The sequence below is a fragment of the Micromys minutus genome (genome assembly GCF_963924665.1).
Source record: "Micromys minutus genome assembly, chromosome: 1".
Taxonomy (NCBI): domain Eukaryota; kingdom Metazoa; phylum Chordata; class Mammalia; order Rodentia; family Muridae; genus Micromys; species Micromys minutus.
The window spans coordinates 95288647-95311676 of record NC_137969.1 but is presented as its reverse complement, the minus strand read 5'-3'; the positions used below and the strand labels follow the sequence as shown (position 1 = coordinate 95311676).

General features: G+C 44.5%; 1 protein-coding gene across 4 annotated transcripts in view; it reads right to left on the bottom strand.

Annotated features, from left to right (window-relative positions):
* AGTPBP1 (ATP/GTP binding carboxypeptidase 1) overlaps positions 1–15639 on the bottom strand; it is a 120659-nt gene extending 105020 nt beyond the window's left edge. For 2 of the 4 annotated variants that reach the window (XM_080914311.1, XM_080914314.1), the window contains exon 1: positions 15464–15635. The gene's annotated coding sequence lies outside the window, so the exon portion shown is untranslated. Of the gene's footprint in view, positions 1–15138; positions 15235–15463 lie in introns of those variants that run through there. The other 2 variants (XM_080914313.1, XM_080914312.1) reach the window with 2 other exon arrangements.
* Positions 15640–23030: the final 7391 nt, after the last annotated feature.

Below are 23030 nucleotides of genomic sequence, written 5' to 3'. Positions count from 1 at the left end.
GTTGTTTTTTTTATGATGGTTTTATTGCTTCTACTGAAAAGTTGCTCATACATTTCTTTTGATTTCTTCTGAGACAACGTTGCTATGTTTTATTAATTCTCAAGTCAGCCAGAGCCTCCCATGAGCTGACCACTGTTTACAAAGTAGCACCAATCTGGCAAATGTACATTTCTATGTGAAAACACATTTAATGAATAACAAGTTGTTTAAGCATAGTAAAAGGGTTTGCCATATATAACCTTAGTTAATGTTTTCATTTTTACTAAGTCCTTATCACATAATTTAAATACTTTTACTCGCAATTTTTTTTAATTTTCAGATTGTACTTTAAAACTATTTACCAAAAAATATATATATACTAGATATATTTTGAGTTTATATACCAATGCTCAGTGAAACCCAATCTTGTCACATCACTAGAAAATAAAACAGTCACATCCATACATATGTAATACTACTACAAAGAAAACGTGCAAAAAGTAAGATTTCAATGTTTTATTTAAAAGATAAAAATTATGTTTTTTCAATCTCTGTTAAATATATATGTATATATGCATTATATATTTATGGTGTAAAAGACCATGTGGACTGTTCTTAAGGTCACTGACAAATTTGACAAATGCACTTTTTTTCCCTTAGTTGAGTCTTTTCTCTTGGTTGTTAACTACATAAGGTCAGTTTCTAAGATAAATAAGATAGTACACACACAAAGGTGGCAGAAAACCTCACATGAGCTTTCAAAGTCCCTAAAGCTGCCCTAAGCAGAGGCTGCCCTGGCCAACTTAAAGCTTAATGTGGAGACATGGCCGACAACCCCAGCACTCAGGAGACCGACATAGGATGGTGTTGAAGACCCTGTCACATAGAGGTTAGAGTCAGCCTGCTCAAGCAGACCTTGTCTCAAACCAACAGAAACCGCCCAGAGCTGGAGGGTATGGCTCAGTTAACTCCAGGAACAGTTTGCACCTCCCTGGATAACCAGGAGAACTGCAATCCCAGCACTCAGCACACACAGATCAAAAGATCCTGCCTCTCAAGCAAGTAAGCAAAGTGTTCCCTAAAACTGTTCACAGTGCATCCTGTGAAAAGCCAGTCAGTCACATTTTGGTTTCTATTTCCTGAGATGCAGTTCCCACAAAGCAGTCCAGCTGACCTGGACCCCCAACCCAGGCTCACCCAAGAGCTGGAATTCAAGTATGCATTCCACATCTCACCCTTACTGTGAACCTGGGCTTGGGGGGTGGGGTGTCTTCACAAAGAGGTATCAGAAAGACTGTGAGAGACAGACAGGAAGTGATGGAGAGCCGAGAGAATGGTCACAGGAAGCACTGGGGAGGGGGTGTGAATATGGTCAAAACATAGTATGAAATTCTCAAGAAATAGAAATATTGTCTAAAATATTCAAATTGATGTTTACAATAAAATACTCAGCTGCAGGTGTGTCCCTACACTCTTTATTAGAGAATGAGAAAAGGTCACCTTCACTCCCAGGATGGCAGAAAAGAGAACTAAGAGGGAAAGAGAACGGGTAACTGCCCAGAAGAGTCCGGGGCCCTGGGGACCAGTGACTCCACAATGGCTCTCACGGGCTTCAGCTGGAGGAGGATGCTCACGGCCATGGTGAGCCTCTTCTCCCTGCCACAGTGTCTTGCACTCCTGTCTTGGGGAGAACCATTATATGCTGCTCGGCAATCCCGCTCCTTTGCCACACCTACCAACACAGGTCTTGTCATTACCACTCAGCTCACTCAGCTGACTGTCCCTCACAGACTTTCTACAACACTCTGCTCTCTGCCTGGCCAGTGCTGGAAGCAGGGACTCGGCTGTTTCTTCCAGCTCTAGACTTGGTGACGAAACCTAGCTTCAGAGCTAAGCATCCCACTTGACATTAAAATTCAACAACAAATCCACCACTTCTTCCCACCTAATTGCTCTGCCCTAAACCACCTAATTGCTCTGCCCTGAACTTTGGCGTCACCCTTTTCCTCTCCATACCCAATTTATAGGAAGGTTAAGGTAATTCTACAGAGGGCACCTTAGATGGCTCAATACATCAAGGCTCTGCAACCAAGACTGACAGCCTGAGTCTACCGTCCAGTGGTAAGGAGAGCCCTCACTTCAGCTGTCCTCTTACCTGTATAGAGTCAGCAACACATTAGAAAAACAATAAGAACATATGCACATCCAAACTCCAACCTCACACCCTACCATCACCAGTGTCCTTTCTACACCCCAGCTACAGTTGATTCTCCATACACACCCTGAAGGGACACTTCCAAAACCCTGGAGAGGAGCAGGCAACCACAGAAGCCTGCCCTCACTCACCTCAAAACCCTACACAATTTTTCACTTCAATGACACCAGAGTGCCTTAGGGAATATTCCCAGTCATTTCCTTCCCTGCTTCTTTCCCTATGCTCAACTACACTCACGGCAGGGGTGTTGGCTGAGGGCTGCCTGGCTTTCCCCCAACACACCAACCAAGTTCAGTCTTACCCGGGCACCCTTGCTCAACCTGCTCCTGACACACAACTCACAGCTGTGTTTGCTCAGATCTACTTGTTTTTCAGTGGAACCACCTCAATGGTCCTATTTAATACCAGGAGCCACCTAGACCTGAGGACTTAGAACACTTTCTGCCCTCTAAAGCAGATTGATTCTCAGGAGTAAACAAGGACTGAGCCAAGCCTGATGGCTTACACTTGTAAACTCTGCACTGGGGAGGCTGAAGTAGGAGTACTCTGAGTTCAAGACCAATCTGGGTTACATAGTGAGGTCCAGCCTACCCACCTTACCCAACACACACAGCAAACAAACTGCATGTTGCTGTGGTTTGAATGGTGGTGTAAGCTCCAGAACTCAAAGTAACTTCTTAACCACAATGTGATAGCAATGGGGCAACTGCCTTCTGCAACAAAATGAGGTCAAGAAGACAAAGCCCCGTGAGTACGGTAGTTAGGATCCTTAATATATATTTTAAATATATAATTAATATGCTTACTTATATATTTAATTACATATCTTAAGATACACAGTATATATAATTTAAAAAATATGAACTGGCTAGTTTGTCCATTTAACAACTACAAACACTGCCAATGCCTTTTGAATTTCCCAACCTCCAAACTATGAGCAAAAATGTATGCTGGTTAAAAGCTACCCAGTTTATGGGAGTTTGTTACAGAAGCCCAAATGGAATGACAATTTATTTTTATTCTAAAGCTTTTCAATTAGTATGCACAGCATTAGGTTTCATTCTGGCATTTTCAAACAAACTTTGCTTTTGTTGACTCTCCTCCCTGTCCTTCCTCCCCAGCACATGAGCACACCCCTGAGCACACCCCTGAGCACACCCTATACCCTCCAAGGCCTGATTCCCACCTTCATGTGTCTTGGTGCCTGTCTCCCTCACCTCCTCAGCACCCAACTCAATGTCATCTCCTTTCCAGCTTCATGGCCTATGCCCACACGTACACACACAAGCTTATACACACGTGCACACGCATAATAAGCTAGCATTTTCAAAATAAAAAAATAATGGTATATCTGCTCTTCTGAGTCTTGGGTTATCATGGTACATTGCAGATATGGGACTAAACATATATTTAAGACAACTTGCTCTTGCAGAAGACCTGAGTTCAGTTCTCAGCACACAGTTATCCAATACCCTCTTCTGACTTCCACAAGTGCCAGGCACACACAGGGTGCACATTTGTATTTGCAGGCAGAAACTCACACACGTAAATATTTGAGTTCATTTTTCATACCCCATTCTATCTTCACCCAGGAATTAGGCCAGAAGCCACCTGCTAAGGTATTCCGCTTTTGCAGCTGAGCCACCTGTCTGAGTAGATTTTAGGCTGGAAGCAGCAGCCTCCAGTTAACACCTCAAAGTGACACAGCAGAAGGCTAGGGAAAGCAGCCTTATCTCTGCCTTGTTCTCAGTGTTTGTACAACTCCCAGACTGTGTGTTCACATGGCCAGAAGTTCACTGCAAGTTTGCACATAAATTCAGTCATACATTGAATCCGAAGTTCTAACAGAGAATGCCTACATGCCTTCTACATGCATGACTACTAGCTCACAGGGTCATGGAAAGTTTAAAGCAGAAGGAAGCCCTCCTTCTAGTTTTGTATAAATAACCCAGTCAGTATCTTATCTCCTGGTTTCTCACCTGGGTCCTGTGGTGTAGATCTTCTTTATGACCATCGATTCTGTTAATGGTTTCTGTAACCCCTTGGAATGTGTCTTGTCCTAAGATTTAGAAGTCTGTTATCTCAGAAGTATTTAAGTAGTTCTGTTCTAAAACAAGCTCGAATGTCTCTTCAGATGCTGCCGTTCTGAACAAACAATGGTAACCCTGCAGAATAACACTCTTTGTTTTGGCATGCTATCTGATTCTGGGGTCTCCCTTAGTGAATTTTGGACACTTACATATTAAGAAATGTTTAAATATTTTCTAGATCCATGCTACTATGTGAATAACAGATCAGTGAACAAGGACGTGCACATTCCCAGGAGAGGTACACCTTGGTCATACAACAGTCCATTTTTAATAATGAGAAAATGTCTTGTTATTGCCAAGGGGGCAATAACATAATGAGGGGGCTAGTTTACACTCCCACAGGCAGTGAATAAAAATCCCTCTTTCCACACATCCTCAAATTTCTTGTTTTTTTTTTTTTTTTTTTTTTTTTTTTTTTTTTTTTTTTTTTTTAATTATTCCTCTGGAGCTAGAGAACTGGCTAAGCAGTTAACAGTACTGGTTGCTCTTCTAGAGAACCAGGATGAAGCCTAACAACCAACTGTAACTCCAGTTCCTAGGATTCTGGTACCCTCTCTGGCTTTGGAAGCCACCTTTTGAAAACCTAAGTTTACTTCTTTACTGTGGGAGGAGTATGCCATAGCAAGCACATGGACAGCAGAAGATGACATTTGAGACATGAGCTCTCTCCTTCCACCATGAGTTCCAGGGATCACACAGGCTTGGCAGAAAGCTTCTGTACCCACTGAACCAACTTCCCAACTTGGTGTCTTTTCTTGATGATAGCTATTCTGTCTGGATTGAGATGAAGTCTCAAAGTAAACACTGGGTTCTTTTTTACATATGTGTGTATGTGGTGTGCATGCATGTAAATATGCATGTTCTCATGTGTAGGCATACTCTATGTACATGCTTAAAGGTTAGTTGGTTCTAATGCTTTGAATTAATTCAGCCTCCAAACTCAGGAATCTGCATGTCCAAAAAACGAAGGTGCCTGTCCCCAATTGGTTTTTGATTCATCAATAAAGAGCCAACAACCAATGGCTAGACGGGGGTGGGGGGCAGTAATTCTACATTCTCAGAGGAAGGCCTGAGGGGGTGTAGGTAGAAAGGAAGGAGAATCACCAAACTCTGAAGGAGGAGGATCAGATTTAGAGCTGCTGAAGAAAATTCATCCAAAATGTAGGTAGAAAGAGGAAGTGGCCATCTGGGAAGGGCTGCCCAGAGGTGACAGGGTAGCAAAGATAAAACAGAGATTCGAGCCAGGAACACCAGAGGGAAAAATGTGTTAGCCACAGAGAGGATTAGAACTGCCCAGCCTTTGAGCCAGTCAAGGCTTATCAAAATTATGCTCTGTGTGTGTGTGTGTGTGTGTGTGCGCGCGCGCACACACACACACACACACACACACACGAGTGCAAGCTCACACATGCATGCACACATTTCTTTGATGAATCCAGAGCTCCTGGGTGGATACAGCACCCATCTCAAGATCTGGTGGGAGCCAAAGCCGCTAACTAACTACTGATACACCTAACTTGTGAACGACTCAAATGGAAAGTCAGGCAAAAGCTAACTGACTCCATAAACAGACTGTAAACACATTTTGGGCACAACACAATAACCAAAGATCTCAAGATCTTCCCCCAAAGATTTCTCAATCTAGAATCTAAAGAGGTTACTCTGAAAGATCAGAGATTTTTTTTTTAATTAAAAAGCTTCTAAAAATGTTTTGTGCACCAAATAACAGTGGTAATTGCAGTAAATAAAAGCAGCAACATTCCAGCATGAGTCAGTTGTAGGGCATAATACACAGAACCACACTCATCTGCTACACGTGTGACCTGTCACATGTGGGCCGTATTACCTAGGAGGGAGATAAAGGCTGAAGACCCCAGCAACCCCTGCCCTCCTCTCTCCTACCACCCCAGGTACCCTCCCACCTCCCGGAATGCAACTCAGCCACTCTGTAGGGACAAGTAAGCTACAAGTCTAACAGAAACTTGGGAGAAAATTCTAATTATAATGAAAAACTGTTTCTACTTTAAAATCATTGTACCCTGACATGCTCAGCTACAAGGCGAACATCTATAACCTAAAATTTAAACAATTTTATGGCATCAGAATTTTAGATTTGGAGACACTCCTGGTTTTGGTTTGTGAAGTCGATTCAAATATTCCCTTCCAAAAAAATAAAAACAAAACTTCCAAAATCTGAAACTGCACGGGCGCAGAGCATTACAAATAAAGGGCGAGCGCTGCACCACTGTGCTAAGTAAAAGGAACTGTGGAGCTTCCTGCCTCCTGTTTACTTGTTTGTAATGGCCTTAGTACTGAATTCTAACATCTGGAATCTATAAATATGCTAACTAATGTGGCAGTTCTGGGGATACAGTATGCCACTCTGGGGCTTGAAAAATGAAGAACCGAGTCTTGGAAATCACTGCAGTAGTGTAACAGCACACACTGAGCAAGTCCACCTCTACAACCCAAGCCAGTTCCATAGTTTACCCAGTGATGGCCCTGCCTTACCTCTGTGATGCCCATAGTTTCCAATTTCTATGCAGCCTCCCCACACCTGCTACTCTCCAGTGCATAATGACAGCCATCCTGGTTGTGGAGTAATCTGTAATTCCCATAGTGACTAACTCTACTGAGAGTCTTTTCATGAGCTTATTGAATACTGAGGAATCTTTGGAGAAATGTCCGTTCAGGTCTTTTACTGATTTTTAAATTAAGTCATATTTATACCTACAATTCCCCTTCTTAACATATATTCAAAATGATTCAACAGACACTTTAAGCCAATATATGTGTGTGTGCATAGTGTGTAGACACTACTTAGTAGCCAAAATTAAATAACCTAGTTTAAAGGTTAACTAATAAACTAAGTTAAAATGTCTACAAACAAAATTTGATTTATTGATTGATTTATTAGAAGTATTCACATCACACATTCTGATATTACAAACTACATTATCACTTCACACCTGTGTTAGAATTAGAAACTATTACTAAAACCACCACATAGTGAGGGTCACAAAAGAGTAAATGAGGCTAAATAGGCCTGAGTAATGAAAGCATTACCATCATGTGGCACGAGGCAAAAGAAAGACTATGTGGGAGAAAAAAGGGGACCAACAGAGGGGCAGTGTGGGGAAAGAAGGTTGTCCTGGCTGGTTCTGTGTCAACTTGACACAAGCTGGAGTTATCACAGAGAAAGGAGCCTCCCTTGAGGAAATGCCTCCATGAGATCCAGCTGTAAGGCATTTTCTCAACTAGTGATCAAGGGGGTAGGGGCAGCCCATTGTGGGTGGTGCCATCTCTGGGCTGGTAGTCCTGGGTTCTATAAGAAAGCAAGCTGAGCAAGTCAGGGGAAGCAAGCCAGTGAGTGACATCCCTCCATGGCCTCTGCATCAGCTCCTGCTTCCTGACCTGCTTGGGTTCCAGTCCTGACTTCCTTTGGTGATAAACAGCAGTGTGGAAGTGTAAGCTGAATAAATCCTCTCCTCCCCAGCTTGCTTCTTGGTCATGATGTTTGTGCAAGAATAGAAACCCAGACTAAGACAAATTGGTACCAGCATTGTGGGGTATTCCTATGACAAGCTGACCATATTTTGGGGAGGACTGTGGAAGGACTTGGGAACTTTGAGCTAGAAAAGCCACTGGGATGTTAAGAGCTCTGTGGCATGTGTTGTAGGGTCTGGAAGATAATGTTGACAACAGTGCAGAAGATGGAGGCCTGGCTTGTGAAGTTGCAGAGGAAAGAGTAAAGACTGATTAGGGCTGTTGCTGTTTTGATAGTGAAGACTCTGTGGATTTGATTAGCTGGGGCTGAAGAATCAGCTGTGATTAACAAGATACCAGAACTACTAAAGCAAAGCCTTTGCATTACTGGGACTATTGATGCTGGTCAGCTGGAGCTAAGAAATTAGTGGTGATTAAGAAGGACTAGCATCATTGAGGTGAAATCTTCTGGAAAGTGTTTTCTGAGAGCACAAAGAGGCTGTGTTCCAGAGATAGCCAAGGTTGTACCTCGTGCTGTGGCTGGACTTGGTAATGTGTAAGAGTCACCCAGGTGGTACTGGTTTTGAAGGAATGAAGGGGTCATGAAGAGCAGCTGGGGCTCCGCAGTGTGAGAGGCCATGGAAGGCCATTGGAGAAGGTGCGACCTCAGTTGCAATTAATGCCCCAAGATGGAAAGGGTCATGCAAAAAAGTTGAGGCTTGGCACCATGAAGAGATCCCATGAGAGGCTATTGGTGAAGCCTAGTTGCAGTGGAAGACAGCAAAGTTTTGGAGATGCCAATACTATGACATGACCGCCAGGAATAGCAGCAGCAGTGGAGAACAGGCAGCTGGGTGTGTACTACAAAGGGCAGAGCTGGAGAAGTGACCCAAGCAAGCCCTTGGAGGAGCCCAGAAGATCATGAGTGGATCCCAGACATTGGACAGTTAAGAGTTTGATTTTGCATTTGATTATAACTGTGCCCTGATATTTTTCCCTCTTGAAGGAAAAGAGTATTTTAGTGGAGCCCACAGTTAAGAGACTTTGAATTTTAAAGGAGATTGGATATTTTAAAGGGAGTGAAATTTTAATATGTAATATTTTATAAACACTGTGTGACTCCTAAGGTTATTTAGGTAAGTATAAGCTGAATAAACCTTTTCCTCCCCAAGTTGCTTCTTGGTCGTGATGTCTGTGTAGGAATGGAGACCCTGGCTGAGACAGAGGTGGAGAAGGAAGAAGAACAAAGTGATGATGTGTGAGAGAGAACTACAGAACAAAGCCATCCACTCGAGTGTTAAGGCATCTATTTTACATATACACGTATATATGCAGACTGTGGAGACAGACAGACTGGGTCCAGACTGTAAAGGACTGGTGCCATCCCTGATGACAGGCAGAGCTGCAACAGACCACAGCAGGCTAGTAAGAGCCACACAGTAAGTACACACCAGCAGCCTCCTCATTTTGAAACAACAATGTGGCTCTAGAAATACTTGAGATGCAACCCCCACCACCACCTGAGGCTGGAGGCTTCTCAGTCAGATGGCAGCACTTCCCTCCCTCCCTCCCTCCCTGGCAAGTGTTTGGAAGCTGCTCCCTGAAGTAAAGCTCAGTAGGCCAGCTGGATGCATAAAGTCACCTTTTGTCAAGCCTGACAACCTGAGCTCAAACCCCAGGTCCTACGAGGAGGGGAGAACCAACTTTCAAAAATGTGTCCTCTGATCTCCATGCATGCTGTGGCATGCACATAACATGCCCATGCACACAGGAACACACCTACATTCACTATAAGGAGATGTATTTTTTTTTAATTTCAATATGTCTCTAAGGAAATGTAATTTTTAAAGGATGGGTTTCCACCTAAAAATCTCTTCAGATGTCCGTGCAATACTGCAAGCCTTTTAATACCTATATTAAATATCTCACCAGATGTTTGACTACTGCCCTTTATTTCCAGATTCATCCTCTTGGTCAGCTCTGTGGAAATGGGCCCTGTGCATATTCTTCCTTAAGCAGCTGGCACGGTTCTCAGTTTTGCTGGTAACGGCCACCAGAAAGACACTGCAGGAGAAAGGCTTAACCAATCATCCCAGGATGCTCACTTGGTGTCAACAGGCATCTCCAGTTCACTGCACCATCAAGGCTCCTGTGACACACACAGCTCCCCAAGAGCACAAACAGAGAACCTCTACTGTCACCCACCATCAGTAGCATCTGTCACTGTGCAGGTGACACTCTAGGCACACTCTAGCCACCAGTCCTGGCTGTGCTTTTCAACACACACTGCTCTCCCCTGGGCGTGGAGAAGCATGCTGGGAAACATGGGCATGGATGAAAATTCTGTGCTGTGTTCATGTATTCTTCAGAATGAATCTCTACTTCTTGCTTTCCAACCCACTTCTGTACATCCCAACAAGTCCTTCAACTAGTTAACAGCCATCGTAAACCCTGCCTACCACTGACCTTTCCCGTTTTCTTTTCCTAAACCTGTGTCTGTCGGGGACAGTGTGTAACAGAGTGCCCTCAGAGTCAGACAGAGCTACTGGAAAATCTGGAGTAACACTAACATGTGTTGCCAAGAGTAAGATCTGCTACTTTTGGCCATGGTCTTAGGTCAGCCTAGTAAACCCTTTAACTATAAAACTAACTGCATTTTAGAATGCTGTCATTTCTGCTGTGCCAACTCTGTAGTAAAATTCAGTCTACACTTTGCAAGCACTCAAATGGCTGTGACAGAGCAGGGGAGGTCGTGACAATGACAGGTGACAAAGTGGAGGGCTGGACCCTTCCATCTTGCCAGCAGGAATCCAATAGGCCACTGGCATAGAAAACAGTGAAAATGTGGCTCAATTGGTCCACTCATTTTCTCTCCTTCCACTTCTATGGGGTCCTGGGAATTGAACTTGGGTCTCTAGGCTGGTGCAGCAAATGCCTTTGCCTGCTGAGCCATCTTTCCAGAGTTCTGATCTTTGCTTAAAAGCTCAAGTGTTAGCAGAGTCACAGATAGAATATCATTTGTTTACTTCAAGTGAGGGTGGACTTACTCTGTTCTTTTCTGTGAAAACCTTTGCTGAGACACCCACGTTTAAATGCACACACTGCCATTCAAGTGATGCTCCACGAAGAAGAGGCTAACCCAAACTCTCAGCTCTCTTCTGGAACTACTTTGCTATAGACAGCTGTCAGCTCTCAGCATGTGGCCTCAGTGATTCATGGACTCTACCCACCTGTCATAAGAATAAGGTTTGGAACTGGCCATGGCTCAGCAGGTGAAAGCACTTGCAGCCAAGCTTGACACCCCTAGTTCAGGTGCCAGGAGCCACATGGGGGAGAAGACAAGAACTGTCCGTCTCTGACCTCCATTCTACACAATATACCATAGCACACACATGTACAATAATTTTATGAGAACTATGTAAAGCCCATGTCCACTATCAGATCTCTAGCTACACGACTTCCACTGCTTTCTCACACAATCACCACATTAACAAGTGTTTTTGGTGGATTGGCAGAATAGGCCTATAACCCTAGCAAGCAACTTAATAAAACAGTCCCAGATTAAAAATGTAAGAGAGCTCCAGCTAGCCCTGGCTTTAACCCTAGTGCCAGGACCTAAAACCATGACGTTCTTTGATGCGGTACAAAGAAATACGCCACCATCTGAAAAATGTGCCCAACTCATTGAACCAATATTTAATACCTTACCAATAAATACTGCTGAAATTCAGTCATAAGATCCATTCTGGGGCTGGAGAGATGGTTCAGTGGTTAAGAGCGCTGATTGCTCTTCCAGAGGTCCTGAATTCAATTCCCAGCAACCATATGGTGGCTCACAACCATCTGTAATGGGATCCGATGCCCTCTTCTGGTGTGTCTGAAGACAACTATAGTGTACTCATATAAATAAAATAAATCTTTTTAAAAAAAAAAAAAAAAAAAAAAAAAAAAAAAAAGGTCTGCTTCACCAATTCAAAAAAAAATCTGAGTTCACTCAATGTGTTTAAGTGGAACTGAGGATGGAAGAAAATCACCTGATAAGATTGTAGATTCCTTGTGGCAACTGACCTTTAAGAAGGTGCCACGCCATGTGGAGCAGTGCTGGCAAGCACCTGTAATCCCAGGAGGCAGGGGCAAGGGGATCTTTATGAGTTCCAGGACAGCCTGGTCTACAGAATGAGTTCCAGGACGGCCAAGGCCACCCAGAGAAACTCGGTCTCAAAACAAACAAGACAGAAATGGCACATGTTGACTCTGATGACAGCCTCCCCTTCATAGCCATGAGCTGCATCCGACTGCATCTCCTCCATGCATACACTTCCACCTAAGCAACATATTGCAATAGACTATATTCGGAAGTGGAAATAGCTCACTGATTGTATCCTCTGACATTAAAGATTTACAAGGCAGGGGGGTGGGGGAAGAAGAGAGGAGAGTTTTCAAAAGAGGCATGGGGAACTTAGAAAAGTGAGAAACACTCCTCTCACTAGGTCCACTGGTGGTTTGTTTTGGTTTTCGCTTAAAAATATATTGTTTATATTGACAGGTGATGTGTTTATAAGTGAATTAACAAAGAAAATTTAATTGTAACAAATTAAACATGGATATAACCCACCAAATAAAGTACAATGATTTCTAAGGATGTAAAGAGGCCTGAGATCAAGTTTTTAAATATCTGATTTAAAAACAGACTTTTAATATCGGCTGTGCAAATCTAATATAGAACCCCAATATCCCAAACTTCCTAAACACTAAGAGGACGCCCCACATGCAAAGTTACAGCTGGCCTCGCTCCGAAATCTGCAGCCCAAATGTAGACCCACCAAAAACTTTCACACTCTACCTCTGTATACATGAGATATAAATGTCAGTTTTTGTTCAGATTTGGATACAGTCTTCAGCGTATCTCATTAGACACATGAAAATAGTTCAAGATCTAAAACACCTCTGGGTCCAAGAGTATCAGGTAAGAGACGTGTGAGTTGTATCAAGTCCCTGCAAGCAAAGAACAAGACTATGAAAATTGGGGGCTGGGGGGACCTATTTTCTTAGGAGAGTTACATAAAAGCTGAAAATGAGCACTATGTCAAATTAAAACATCATTTTATGTAACATCAGTAAAGACAAAACAGGGGCGAGAGAGGTGGCTCAGCAGTTAAGAGCACTGGCTGCTCTTCAGAGACCTGAGTTCAATTCCCAGCACCCAAGACTGTCTCTAGTTACAAGGAATCTGACACCCTCACACAGACAGACAAGCTGTCAAAACACCAATGCATATGAGATAAAAATAAATCTTTTAAAAACAAAAAACTAAAAGCAAAATAATGTATCGATAAAAATTACTTTGTAATTCCTGGCATTTTGATACTAACTCCCATAGCAACACATGACAGAGAAACAGTAAGAACCTGGGAAATAGGTGATTAAAGTTGCAGCTGCCACCAACATGAGGAAGATGAACCAAGGCTCTGTCAGAGGGCAGGCCAGAAAGGATAGTCAGCCCTCCAGCAGCATCCCAGGGCACATGGCTCAGGGTGCGCCTGTTCTGTGTTCAACATACAAGTTTCCACAACAAGACAGCGAGGCTACACTCCCTCAGCTTCAAAGAAGAAAATGGATTATAGGGAATTAATCTGTGCCGATGCTGCTTCATCGGCCTCGGGTCTCCCTTGGCGCATAACACCAAGGGAAAACAGTAGCCACAAGAGTAATGCCTCCGGAGCGTGCGAGCCATGCTCCGAAGAAAAGCATCACACTTGTGTTAACTTAATGAGATCACCCTAAGTGCACAAACACCATCATCTCCATTTTTGGTGAGGACAGAACTGAATCCAGAGAATAAACAACTCGCCTACGGCAAGCCAGGACACAAATGCAGTCAGTCACTCTGGCTGAGCCCCAACTCCTTGGCCACTGCACCACAGCAGCCAAGCGCCATGGCCCGAGATGACACGAAGTTTAACCCACGCAGCACCCACCCTCAACCAGCTCCAGCATTTACAGCCGACGCCCGCTCCTTAGGAATTAGCAGAGTAGAGGGTCGCCAATTACCGTCTCCCACTGTTTGAACTCAGTGCTCAAGGCATCCAGCAAGAGCAGACTCGGAAGATGGCAAGCTAAGGCAAAAATCCAAACTGTAGGATACCACACAAATTACAACATGTCACACCCTGCAGCTTTTACCTCTACTAATGCAGGGTTAAATCGTTACACAGCAAGGCAGCCAGACTTTTCTAAGGAGAATGCTTCAAGGGGGAATTGCAAGACGGTTCTGCAAGCAGGGGCTCATGACCATGACCACTATCCTTCCATGTCCTGCACCCACAAGGTTGAAAAAGAGAACCAAAACTCACAAGTGCTCTGACCGACACACACACACACACACACACACGTAGAAGAAAGACATGCTACCTTGATCCCAATCAATTGGGAAAGCTTTATTTAAAAAAAAAAAAAATGCTACCACGGGGTCAGAGAGATGGCTCAATGGTTAAGAACCGTTCTTCCGGAGAACCTGGGTGGGTCCAATTCCAAGGATACACACGGTGGCTCACAACCGTATGTAACTCCAATTCCAGTGAATCTGACACATTCTTCTGACCCCCCCACCCCGGCCTCAGGTACACACGTGGTGCAAATATGTATATATATATACATATATATACATATATATACATATATGTATATATATATATACACACAAAATTTGTACACATATAAAATACACTCATACACGTATAAAATAAAACTTAAGAAATTAAAAAATACCACAAAAGGTTAAATGACATTAATGCATTTGACATTTTGTCATGTTGGTCAAGCACATAAGGCGTCTGTTTCAAAGTTCAACAGAGATTACAATTTTAAACACTGACCCATCAATTCAGGGCAAAACTCCATGATCATTCAAAACTGAAGGTTTAACTTCACTGTAGAATGTGACTCAGGAAAACGGGAAACCGAGCAAGCGGGGAAGAAACCCGGGTGGACTAAGGCATCGCCAAGTGTGTGGCCCGTTAGAGGGATCTGATTACAAGCTCCAGGACTTTGGTTTTGACATTTGGCCTATGTTTTAAAAATCCGTACCGTTCAAAGTGCCTTAAATAAATCATTTCTTGTTCGACCAACGAAACCAGAAATCTTTCCAAAACACAATTACAAAAATAACTTCCTATCTCAGGGAAGCGAGGGAGAACTGTGAGAATAATTCGGGAGCTGGCCAAGGGAGAGCGAGCGCTCGGGAGGGCCACTGGGCTCTGCGGACTACAAACTGCTGGGCACCTGATGGGCACTGTTACCAATCCGAGCACCTCCTGGAGAGAGCTCGCCACAGACAACCTGCCATGCCAGCGGGATCGCCGTCGTTACCTCACACACCGTGCGAGCCCTGCATCCTCCGCGGACCAGCAAACACCATCAACGTCCACCCCGACCACCCGGGGAGGTGTTGAAACTGCCGTCCGGGGCGCTAAACTGTCAGCGAGCAGCCAATCAAAGGGTCCCGGGGCGCGGCAGGGCGGAGGCCGGGGAGTGGCGGACAGCGGAGCGCGGCGGGGAGCGCACGGGGCGACGACCGCCCTGGCTCGCTCGACAGCCCGCCTCGCCGCCTAGGAGCGCGCCTCGCCCCCGCCAGGTGAGCTGAGGCGCCGCCAGGAGCCGGCGAGCGGGACGCGCGGGCGGAGGGGACGCTCACCGGCTCGGCTGGGGCGCTGCGCTCTGCCTCCGCGCCCGCGGCTCCCGAAGCGTCCAGCGGTGCCTCGCCGCCCGCCGCCCGCCTCCCGCCGTCCGCCACCCGCGGCCCGCCGTTTTCATACAAACCCGGGTGGCAGGAGAGGCGGAGGCGGCGAAGGCGGCTGCGGAACCTGCCCGCATCCCGGGCAACGTCAGCGCGGCGCCCCGCCCAACTCACGGCTTGGACCGCCGGCTCGCATGTGCCCGCAGGGCGCGTGCGCGTGGGGGGAAGGGCGCTTCCAGGGAAGGGCGGGACGGGAGGGAGGGCGCCGGGCGCGTGCCCGCCGGCGGGGATCGCACGCGTGGAGGGAAGACGAGCTGCGCGTGCGCAAGGGCGAGTGGATCGCCAAGAGGCGGGGTGGGGCGGGGCGGGGCAGAGCAGGGAAAGGACTAAGGAAAGGTGCGCTCCTATGCCTAGGTCCACTTGCTGGCCCTGTTAGCGGATCGATCCGTTCCTCGAATCCCCTTTTATTTCCCAGCCAGAGGCGCTATGGCTGGGGCAGGGTTTTCTTAGTTCCCCGGATCCCATCAAACCTTGGGGACATGGTAAGGCTAGTCCTTCCTGACCCCAACTTGACCCAGAACCGGCTGGGAAGGTTGTGTGGCTCATTTATCTAGGTATATGAGATACCTGATGGTTCAGCTAACAAAGTGTCAAGCCCATTCATTTCGAAACAGTGTTTCGACGTGACACATGGAAAATCTTGCAGCAAAGTTGCGCGCTAAAGGCAAAGAGTGATGGAGAAAATCAAGGGAACCGGCTTGAGTTTTGACTGTGTTTAAACACTCCAAGATACATTGTTACTAAAGACAGCATTTGCCTTTTTAAGGAACATCGACCATGCTTCCTGTTCATGGTAGTTGGTAAGGGATGTAAAATTATCACAGCAGGATAGGGGACTAAACTGAGCCCTGTGAGGTTTTCATTTTGTCCTTACGTTTTTGTTCAAGCAAAAGTTAGCAGCTTTGTGAAGGTAATTCATAACGTATTCAAGGTGTGAAACAGTGCTTCATGCTACTTGCTCTTGGCAGATGTCTTTACTAAGAGGAGGTACAAGAGATTGCCATTTTATAAATGTTATTGGTTTTCCCCATACCGATAACATACGTGCACATAATAATAGATTCTAGTATTTAAAGTATCTTTAAACCACACAACACCACAAACTTCTCAATCTGAAAACATGACTAAGAATAAGAATATTTAATATTTCAAAATGTATGAGACATTATTCAAAGAACTTGTTTCTAAATCAACTTCCAATCTAGAAAGAGATACAATTTGAATGCCTCTTTAGCAAAGTTAATGGTCAGAACAAAGTCTCAGAAGATTAGCCCACACAGCCGGGTAAACAGCAGAGTCATTGACTTTGAAGTTATTGCAAACACAGAATTTGTAAATGAATGGTTCGTTTGGCTCTCGTAAGAACCTGAAACACATTCTCACCTGAAGAACTATGGGACCCCGCCCTTTATTGCTGAGGGAGTTCCCAACCTCAACAATTACAACTTAAACTCAGGGAAGCACAAGGGTTTGTCGGAAAGTTTGAGTGCTCAGGAATTAACTGGCTGCTTCTCTGAGCACTACACTGCTCCAGCTGTTTTTCATGACCCTCAGCCAGCACACTGTGCAGGAGCAAGGACCCTCCAGGGCCTCCCTCCATGGCCAAGAGGCACCTTCTCTCCCAGAGTGGCTCTTTTGAAGGTTCATCTCAATCTTTTACTCCTCCACTTTCCATTTCCCCAGAAGTCTGCTTCCATCCTAACCAAAAATAGTGGCATTCAAATGATTCTGAAACCTCATTCAATAGTTAACCTTGGCTAACTATTATCAGGGAATGGTGCTCTAATTCTCTCAAGCAAATAAAGAGGGGAAAATCCTCTTGTGTGGCTATAAACTCTAAGGTGATATGTAAATTAAATATAAATAACCAGAGGGAGGCATGGCTCAGTGGTATGGTACATGCTTTGCATGGCTGAGACCCCAGTTCAATACCAACCACCTCAAAAAAATAAATAACTTGTAAAGAAAAGAATCATCAAATGTAGGTCAGGCTAAATATATGACAATAATCACTTAACTGACACATCTCAGAACAGCCTGGGAATTCATAGATAGCCCATACAACTTCACCTCCTTCAGCTTCCGTGGGGGGAGAGAGTGGCTCGGTCTCTCTTGATTTCATTTAATAATGAAATGGTAGCTGACAGATCTAGAACAACCATGGACCTCGCCAAAAAGTGTAATTTCTACGTGAAGCATAAATGTTGAGAGAGAGAGAGAGAGAGAGAGAGAGAGAGAGAGAGAGAGAGAGAGAGAGAACAATTTGGTCCTGGCATTTCTGAAACATGGTAGGGCCTCCAGAGTTGCAAGATTGTTACAGTTCATCACACTGAACAATCAACAGTTTACTGAACACCCATATAGGTCAGAGGCAAGCATCTGCAGATCCTTAGGGAAATAAAAACAAATAATTACACTGGACAAAATAGCTAACAACTGCCCTGTGTCTGTCTGAAAAGTTTAGTACAATAGAGGCCACGGAGCAGAAATTCAGAATGAATAACTTGAGCTAAACCTAAGTAAATGTGGCCAAGCTGGGGAAAGTGAAAAAGAAATAACCCTTGTATGGTCCACAATGGAATAGATTTAGTTGCAAAAGGTCAGACTGTGGTTTCCATCTGGTAGCTGCAAATGGGTGGCATGGTATTTGGGACCAGAAAACATGTTATGTAAGACCCAAATGTAGTCTTATCTATTTGAGGCTCCCATGAATGAGACGAAAGATCGGGAATCAATGCAAAAGCAAGAGGTTTATTAGTCCAATGCACTGGGGTGGCCTACATCCAGAGGAGAGGCAACCCTGAGCCCTCTGTCAGTATAGTTTTTATACACTTAGTAACAGGTGGGCTACAGCAATGGTGACTAGAGAGGCAAGCATTGGTGGGTTTAGTTGACTTTTAAATTGGTTGGCTGCTGCCAATGTGGGTTACATCTCAGGACCTATACCCTCCATTCCAGGGCTGCCCAGATAAGACACTTCTCCCTGGGAAGAAGTACTGCTTGGCGCCTGACTGGGTCATATATTAAGGCTCTTCCCCTACATTCCAGGGGCTGCCCAGATAAGGTTGAAGCTCTCCTTCCTGGAGGGTGTAGGACCAAAAAAGCCCTTAATGGAAGAGGAGAGATGTAAGACCTCCAGTGGGAGGGGGAAGCTGTAAGGAGGGTGTGGGACTGTAAAAGCCCTTAGGGTCCTTCACATAAATATGTGTGTGTACATATATATGTTTTACATGTGTATGTACATGTATGAATCTCCCTGGCTGTTCTAGAACTAGTTATGTACACCAGGCTGGTCTTAAACTGGCAGAGATACACCTGCCTCTCTCTCCTGATTGCTGGGATTAAAAGCTTAGAACACCATCACCTGGCAAGAACTAAAATCTTACACTAGCATACTTTTGGTCCAAGGATATAACTGGAACAGAGATCATTATAAGAATTCTTTTCTTTTTTCTTTTTGGGGGCCAGCCTACTCAGTAGTAAGGACACTGAAAACTAAGCCTGAGGATCAAAATTTAATCTTTCCAACCCATATGATAGAAGGAAAGAACCAGCTTCAAGCTGTCCTCTGATTTCATGAGCCCTGTGGGAAAGGTGCTGAGCTATATGGATGTAGAATCCTATATAAAGTATTTAAAGAACTCAATACCATTGAAATATACATGCATTTGAACAGAATTTTGTGAAGTATATTTTCAAAAAAAATATACCAATGTATTTTCTATAATTTGCCATGGCCAGAATGGGTAAATGCTATCACTTTTTTTATATTCTGTATTTCTTTACTGTGTCTAAAGTTACCATGCAAGGTAACAAAAAAAAAAAAAAAGGTAAATTAAGTTGAAAACAAAAACTTAAAGAGGATTTTCCTCCAAATTATATGATCATCGAGGTTCACAAGTTCTAGGTTTTCCTTATCCCCACAGAGACATGTGACAAGGTCCACAAGTTCTAGACTCTTGTCTTTACATTCACTGAGACATGTGACCTGTGACCCGTGTCTTTCCATTATTTTTGTTGTTTTGAGATAGGGTGTCAGTATGTAGCCCATTCTGACCTAGAACTCACTTTTTTAGACCAGGCTGGCCTCAGACTAGTGTACAGAGGTTTACCTGCACCCTGGAATTAATGGTTATGGCACCATGGCCATCCCTCTCTCCGTTTGTAATGTGGTTCTTGTCATTCACAGAAAGGAGCTGACACAGAATCACCCCCCAGAATGAGCTCCCCCTATCCAAGGAGAGAGGGTCACAGCCACGGATACCCATAACCATGCTCAGCCTCCAGGCATTTTTATCCCTGGGGCAATGGGATGAAATGTGGAAAGGGAGAGATCTGAAGAGACTCTGTGGCAGGAGACATTGCCACCATGCACTGCATGACAGGGGGTCTGAACGGCAAAACAGACCCCTTAGTTGCGAGAATAAGAGTTTCTGGTTCTTACAGGTAGGTAGGGGGAAGGCAAATTCTCCACTGTGTGGTCTAGCCTGGCTTCATTTAAGGACACAGAGGTAAGCAGTGGACTTAATTGTCTGCTGCCTTTGGGAGATGCCCAAAGGCCAGTGCAAGTGTTCTTACCAAGTCTACCACAGCAGGGCTGGAGAGATGGCTCAACAGTTAAGAGCACTGGATGCTCTTCCAGAGGTCCTGAGTTCAAATCCCAGCAACCACATGGTGGCTCACAACCATCTGTAATGTTGTGTCTAAAGACAGCTACAATGGACTCACATATTCAAGAATAAATAAGCCTTTTTTAAAGAAAAGTCTACCACAGAGGGAAGTCCCCAGATGGAAAGCAACATAGTTTCTGAGACAACGGAGCAGCTGGAAGGTCTATGAGGCGGTGTTATTTCAGAAGAATTAAGACCATAAACTGGGTGCAATGACTCACTGCTTTAATCTTGGTACTCAAGGGACAGATGCTGGACGATCTCATTGAGTTCAAGGTCAGTCTGGTCTTCAAAGAGAGCTCTAAACCAGCACCCACCCCAAAGGAACACACAAATGGCATGTGTGACCTGTGACCTCTGTACTTGCACATCCAATTTACAAATGGTATAAGTATGTGTTCATGATGTTTGTTATATAAATGAAGCTGACATGATGCTGGATTTGTAAAAATCTGTTTTTATCTGTTAAAAGCTTGGAGGAATGTACATTAGAAGTTTGAACAATAGATATCACTTAATATCATTATAGGTCATTTAAAACATTTTTATTTCTCAATGTTTTTTCTGAAAAATGCATACATTATTTAAACAAGAAAAGTCCATTGTTTAATGTACCCACTGATAAGGTTGACAGCAGTTGAGTGGATTAGCAAAATGATAAATCATGAAGCATTTGTAAATGTGAATCTTGCTTGTGGCTTTAAGGCCGACACATAATCAAGGTAATTAAAGGCCAACCTGCCCTAAGACAAACACTGGAAAATTCCACCTACTCGGTGGCCTCCTCTTCTAGCACAATTTTACACCACAACTTGTGCAGAGAATTAGATTTTTTTTCAAATTCTGAAGAACAGGCATTTTAAATTGGCATGTTCAGCTTCAGAATTTTAACAAAGCCAATTATCATAGGTTTGCTTTGGTTTGGTTTTGAAACAGGGTCCTCTGTGGCCTCAGAGAGGATGTAGACTATGTAGCCAAGATTGACCTTGGATTTCCAATACATGCACGCATGCACACACACATACACACACATACACACACACACCACCCCCTCTGATTGCTGGAAGTGTTGGTGTAAAGCCATGCTCACGTGGCACTGGTCAACAAACCCAGATTTCCCCACATGCTAGAGAAACACTTTTCCACACTGTCTACACAAGCAGACAAGATCTCCTTTTAGGGACCGTGCTCTCAGAGTCCAGCCCTTTGTTGATTTCCCTCGTCACTGAGGGATAGATGTTTCAGGACAATGGTTACTCACATCACTGAGAGAACATATTTAGTCCATGGCTAAATCAGTTAGCAGCTGAAAGCCAGACCCTGGGCTGTAACTTTCTGGATGGCAAATACCTTGCCATAGCAGTGTGCTGGTGAAACCTAATGGAAACTCATCTTCAGAGCTTGCTGAAAGTCTGCCTGGTGGGGTGCTGGGGAAAGCTAGTGATAGTGGGGACAGAGGACATTTCACTGGAGCCACTTCACTTTAAAACCGCCTAAAGGGGAGCTAGCCAGGGCTACCATGTATGGTATAGACAAGTGTTGCTGAAGCTGCCCATGCGTTAGGGTTTCGGCATTGACCAAAGTGACCTTAGTAACAGTGGATCGGAGGTGTTAAGTTCATGCGTGCCTTCCGTCTTGGCCACGGTAGCCACATGTTGTGTGGACAGGAACAGTGAGACTCACATGGTGCTGGCTGGACAAAGAGACTGATGATCTCTATGGTAATCAACCTGGCTAGTACCCGCCTGCCCTGCAGAGGGTGCCCTTCCATGATTTCTCTACAATGCAACCATCAGTGTCCACTCGAGAGACCGATCCGCACATACACCACCTTTCCTAACGTCCTTGTCACAGACAGTCTTACTGCCTTCGTGCCTCTGAGCCCTCAGGCCAAACAATTTGCAGCCATGAGTGATGTGGCATTGAGTCATCCTTCCAGTCACCTCTGACACTAGACAAACACACCATTCACTGCTGGGAAGGTTTCCTCCAGGGGCCATAGAACCCTGCCCACGCCCAGTGCTGCCATCTACTGGTGAACAGCAGCAGCTTGTACACACGAGCTTTGAAGGCTGTTTCTTTTTCTCAGTGTCTTTAAACACACAAGTCTCTAAAAGACCTAGGTATTGTCGAAGATGTCTCCAGCTTCCTTCTGTAAGAATTTTCTCCTCCTCAAATAACTCTAGACATATGGTTGCTGAGACTCTGGGCTGATAGCAAGCTCCACTAGCCTTAACTTCTGGAACACCAGTAAAATACTTGGGACGTTGTTTGGAATTCAGAATAACTCATTTACACACTGACTCTTTACAAGAAATGCATTCAAAAACATATCGTATGTCACAATAAAATTGCTGTTCCCCTTGGTTTTTGCTACAGAAATTCTAAAACTTTTTCAGTCTCTTAGATGCTGTGTCTTTTTGTATGCTAATGAAATGGTACCTGGCTAGGGCTCCTGGATACCCTCTAAAGGTAGCCTGATTGTTGCAGGACCAACGAGACAAAAGGGTTGGAACAATTACACACACACACACACACACACACACACACACACACACACTTAGAGCTGAGTGGGATTGAAGGTGGAATTGGCCAATAGTGGTCAATGTAAGGGAACAATGAAGGGCCAATCCAAGAGCACGAAACCACAAAAGGATAGGGTTCTAAAGGCTGCTGGCTTGCTGGACATTGGGAAGTATGAGATGCTGTAGCCCAAGAAAGCAGAGAAGCTGCATGTTTGCCCAATGCCATCTCTTCCACGGCGCCACTCCTGGCTTCTCATACACGAGTAACAA